This window comes from Papio anubis, chromosome 3 (genome assembly GCF_008728515.1).
Source record: "Papio anubis isolate 15944 chromosome 3, Panubis1.0, whole genome shotgun sequence".
NCBI lineage: Eukaryota > Metazoa > Chordata > Mammalia > Primates > Cercopithecidae > Papio > Papio anubis.
Window position 1 is genome coordinate 104,885,131 of NC_044978.1, and position 5,874 is coordinate 104,891,004.

Here is a 5,874-nt window from a genome sequence, read left to right on the forward strand (position 1 = left end):
TCTTTTCACATGCTTGTTTGCCATTTACATGTCTTCTTTTCAGAAATGTGTTCAAATCTTGTTCATTTTTATCAGATTATTATTTTCCTATAGAGTTGCTTGCATTTCTTATATATTCTGGTTATTAATCCCTTGTCAGATGGGTAGTTTTCAAATATTTTCTCCTGAAAACTCTGATACTGCAAAATCCAAAGGATCCAAATTTGTCTCTTCCCTTCCTTTATTGTATCCTTTGCTGCACAGAAGCTTTTAAACTTGGTGTAATCTCATGTGTCTATTATTGCTTTGGTTGCCTGTGCTTGTGGGATATTACTCAATAAATTTTTGCCCAAACCAATGTCCTGGAGATTTCGCCCAATGTTTTCTCATAGTAGTTTCATAGTTTGAGATATTAGATTTAAGTCTTTAATCCATTTTGATTTAATTTTTGTATACGGCAAGAGATAGGGGTCTAGTTGATTATTCTGCTTGTGGATATCCAGTTTTCCCAGCACCATTTATGGAAGAGACTCTTTTCCCAATTATATGTTCTTGGCACCTTTGTTGAAAGTGAGTTCACTGTGTGTGGACTTTTTCCTGGGTTCTCTATCGTGTTCCATTGGTCTATGTGTCTGGTTTTATGCCAGTATATGCTGTTTTGATTACTATAGTTCATTAGTATAATTTGAAGCAGGTGGTATGATTCCTTCAGTTTTATTTCCTTTTCTAAACTTAGCTTTCACTATTCTGGGTCTTTCATGGTTCCATATAAATTTTAAGATTTTTTTTCTACTTCCATGAAGAATGTCATTGGTATTTTAATAGGGATTGCATTGAATCTATAGATGGCTTTGAGGAATATGGACATTTTTACAGTATCAATTCTTCCAATTCATGAACATGAAATATTTTTCCCTTTTTTGGCATCTTTTTCAACTTATTTTCTTTTAGTCTTTTATAGTATTCATTGTAGAGATCTTTCAGTTCTTTAGTAAAATTAAATTTACTTAATTTTATGTGTGACTATTGAAAATGGGATTACTTTTTAAATTTCTTTTTCACATTGTTCACTGATGGCATATAGACATGCTACTGATTTTTGTATGTTGATTTCGTATACTGCAACATTACTGAATTGGTTTATTAGTTTTAATCATTTTCTGGTTGAGTCTTTAGGTTTTTCCAAATATAAGATTATATTATCTACGAACAAGGCTATATGACTTCTTCATTTCCAATTTGCATGCCCTTTGTACTTTTCTCTTGTCTGATTTCTCTAGCTAGGATTTCCAGTACTATGTTGAATAGCAGTGGCAGCAGTTATTCGTCAGTGGACGAATAACAGTGTACACCCTTGTCATGTTTCAGATCTTACAGAAAAAGCATTCAGGTCTTCCTTATTCAGTATGGTAGTAGCTGTGGATCTGTCATATGTAGCTTTCATTTTGTTGAGGTATGTTCATTCTATCCCTAGTGTTTTTGAGGGTTTTTTTTTTTCCATCACGATGTTGAGTTTTATCAATGCTTTTTCAGCATTAATTGAAATAATCATTTGGTTTTTATCCTTCATTCTGTTGATATGATGTATCACATTGATTGATTTGCATATGTAAAGCATCATTGCATCGCAGAGATAAATCCCAGTTGATAATAAAGAATGATCCTCCTAATGTATTGTTGAATTCAATTTGCTATAATTTTGCTGAGGATTTCGGGGTTATTGTTCATCAGAGATATTGGCCTGTAGTTTTCTTTTCTAGATGTGCCTTTTTCTGGTTTTCTATCAGGGTAATTCTGGCCTCACAGAATGAGTTTGGAAGTATTCCTCCCTCCTCTATTTTTCATAACAGTTTGAGTAGGATTAGTATTTATTCTTAGATGTTTGCTATAATTCAGCAGTGAAGTTATCAAGTCCTGGGTTTTCTTTACTGGGAGACTATTTATTATGGCTTAAATCTCATTACTTTCTATGTGTCTTTTCAGGTTTCAGATTTCTTTCCGTTAAAATCTTGGTAGGTTGTATGTGTCTAGGAATTTGTCCATTTATTCTAAATTTTCCAATTTATTGGCATATAGTTGCTCATTATACCACTAATGATCTTTTGGATTTTGCAGTATCAGTTGTAATGTCTTCTTTTCCATTTCTGATTTTATTTATTTGGATATTCTCTCTTTTTTGTAGTGAGTCTTGCTAAAGGATTGTCAATTTTATTTAACTTTTTAAAAAACCAATTTTTTGTTTCATTGATCTGTTATATTTTTCTTTATTTCAATTTCATTTATCTCTGCTCTGATCTTTATTGTTCCTTTTCTTCTACTAATTTTGGGTTTGGTTTCCTTTTTTTTCTAGTTCATTAAAATGCACTGTTAGATCATTTATTTAAAGTTTTTCATATTTTTTGATGCAGGTACTTTTAGCTATAAACTACCCTCTTAGTACTACTTTTGTATCCCGTCGATTTTGGTATGTTGTATTTCTATTATCTTTAGTTTTAAGAAATTTTTCAATTTCCTTCTTAATTTCTTCATTGGCCCACTGGTCCTTTAGGAGCATATTGCTTAATTTCCATGTGTTTTCATAGTTTCCAAAATTATTCTTGTTATTCATTTCTAGTTTTATTTCATTGTGGTCATAGAAGATGTTTGATATTATTTCAACTTTATTGAATGTTTTAAGACTTTTTTTCTGACCTAGCATATCGTCTATTCTTAAGAATAATCCATGTACTGAGGAAAAGAATGTCTAATCTGCAGCCATTGGATGAAATATTTTGTAAATATCTGTTAGATCCATTTTGTCTATAGTACATACAGATTAAATGAGATTTTTTTTGTTAATTTTCTGTCTGGAAGATCTGTCCAATGCTGAAGGTAAGTTGTTTAAGTCACCAGTTATTGTTGTATTGGGGTCTATCTCTCTCTTTAGCTCTAATAATATTTCCTTTATTTATCTGAATGCTCCAGCGTTGGGTGCATACATATTTATAATTGCTGTATCCTCTTTTTAATTGATTCTTTTATCATTATATAGTGACCTTCTTTGTCTCTTCTTATAATTTTTGTAATGATATGTATTTTGTCTAAGTATAGCAACTTCTGCTCTTTTTTTCTGGATTCCATTGGCATGGAATATCTTTTCTATGTCTTTATTTTCATTCTTTGTGTGTCTATATAGGTGAAGTGTGTTTTCGTAAGCAATGGATCCATATTTCTTGTTTCTTCAACCATTCAGCCAGTCTATGTCATTTGATTATAGAGTTCAGTCCATGTACATTCAATATTATTATTGATGAGTAAGGACTTACTACTCCTGCCATTTTGTTATCAGTTTTCTGGTTGTTTTGTAATATTCTCTTTCTTTCTTTCTTTTCTTTCTTTCTTTCTTTCTTTCTTTCTTTCTTTCTTTCTTTCTTTCTTTCTTTCTTTCTTTCTCTTTCTTTCTTTCTTTCTCTTTCTTTCTCTCTCTCTCTCTTTCTTTCTTTCTTTCTTTCTTTCTTTCTTTCTTTCTTTCTTTCTTTCTTTCTTTCTTTCTTTCTTTCTTTCTTTCTTTCTTTCTTTCCCTCCCTCCCTCCCTCCCTCCCTTCCCTTCCTTCCTTCCTTCCTTCCTTCCTTCCTTCCTTCCTTCCTTCCTTCCTTCCATTCTGCCTTTCTTTAGTGAAGGTGATTTTTCTCTGATGATATGATTTAATTTGACGCTTTTTATTTTTTGTGTATTTGTTGCATGCTTTTGATTTGAAGTGACCAATGGACTTGCAAATACTATCTTATAAACCATTATCTGAAGCAGATAACAACTTAATGCTGTTTATATAAATAAGCGTGTAAAAACAAAACTAATGAAAACTCTGTGCTTTAACTTAATTGCCTTACTTTTTCATTTTTTCTTGTTTTTATTTATTTCTTACTGTACTGTCTATATCTTGAAAAGTTGTTGCAGTTATTTTTTATTGGTTCATCTTTTACTCTTTCAGTTTAAGAGTACTTTACACACCACAGTTAGTGTTATAATAGCCTGTGTGTTTCTATGTACCTACTATTGCCAGTAAGTTTTCTACAATCAGATGATATCTTATTGCGCATTATTATCCTTTGTTTTCTGATTAAGCTAAACCCTTTAGCAATTTTTTAGAGAAGTCTGGTGGTGATAAAATCCTTCAGCTTTTGACTGTCTCAGAAAGTCTTTATTTCTCCTTCATGTTAGAAGAATATTCTTGCCAGATATACTATTGTAGGCTAAATGTTATTTTTCCCTCCAGTGCTTTAAATATGTCACACCACTTTTCTTGGCCTGTAAGACTTCCACCCAAATGTCTGCTGACAGATGTATTGGAGCTTCATTATATGTTATTTGTTTCTTTTCTCTTGCTGCTTTTAAGATCTTTTCTTTGTCCTTAACCTATGTGAGTTTGAATATTGAATGCCTTAAGGTAGTCTTCTACCAAGACTTCACCAAGAAATCTGCTTGGTGTTCTATAACCTTCTTGTACTTGGATATTGATATCTTTCTCTAGGTTTGGAAGTTCTCTGCTATTATCTCTTTGAGTAAACTTTCTACCCCTATTTCTTTCTCTACCCTCTCTCTCAGGTCAATAACTTTTAGATTTCACTCTTTGGGGTGCTTTTCTAGATCCTGTAGGCATGCTTCATTATTTATTATTCTTTCTCCTTTTGTCTTTTCGGTGTATTTTCAAGGCTTTTATTTAAGTTCACTAATTCTTCTGCTTGATAATTCTGCTATTAAAGGATTTGATACATTCTTCAGTATGCCAATTGTGGTTTTCAGTTTGAGAATTTCTGCTTGATTCTTTTCAATTATTTCAATTCCTGTATTAAATTTATCTTACAGATTTCTGAATTCCTTCTCTGTGTTATCTTGAATTTATTTGAATTTCCTCAGCACAGCTATTTTGAATTCTCTGTCTAAAAAGTCACATATCTGTTTCTCCAGGATTGTGTCTGGGTGACTTGATTAGTTCATTTGGTGACGTTATGTTTTCCTGGATGATGTTTTGATATTAGTAGATTTTCAATGTCTGGGCATCGAAGAGTAACATATTTATTGTAGTCTTCACTGTCTGGACTTAGCCATCTTTCTTGGAAAAGCTTTCCAGATATTTGAAAGGACTTGAGTATTGTATTCGCTGTATGTACTTTTAAAGGACATAAAGCGGGTAACGCGGTTCTTGCAGACTTGGAATGCACCTTTATGGTCTTGGACCCAGGTTCGGGTTCCATTCCTTCCTTCTTTCCTTCCTTCCTTCCTTCCTTCCTTCCTTCCTTCCTTCCTTCCCTTCCCCTTCCTTCCCCTCCCTCCCTCCCTCCCTCCCCTCCCCTCCCTCCCTCCCTCCCTCCCTCCTTCTTTCTTTCTTTCTTTCTTTCTTTCTTTCTTTCTTTCTTTCTTTCTTTCTTTCTTTCTTTCTTTCTTTTTCTCTCTCTCTCTCTCTTTCTCTCTCTCTCTCTCTCTCTCTCGCTCTCCCCCGCCCCCATTGGTGAGATTGATGAATCCTGTGTGCCACCATTGTTGTGCTGTTAACGGGTCAGACCTGAAGCCAGCATCATATTGGGTCTCACTCGGGGCCTGCTGTAACTACTCCCTGGCTACTGCCTGTGTTCACATCAAGGCCCTGGGGTTACTACAATAAGCCAGTGGCAATGTCAGTCAAACCTGTGTCCCTCCTTTCAGGTCAATGAAGTCACCTAAGCCCTGGGTGGATGCAAAGGTGCCATAGAGTCAAGAACTAGAGTAAAAAACCTTAGACGTCTCTCTACCTAGTATTCTACTTTATTGTGGATGGACCAGAACTCAGACCACAAGATATAGTCCTTCCCACTCTTCCCTCCCTTTCTAAAGACAGAGAAGCCTCTCTCCATAGCTCTCGGCACCAGGCCATGAGG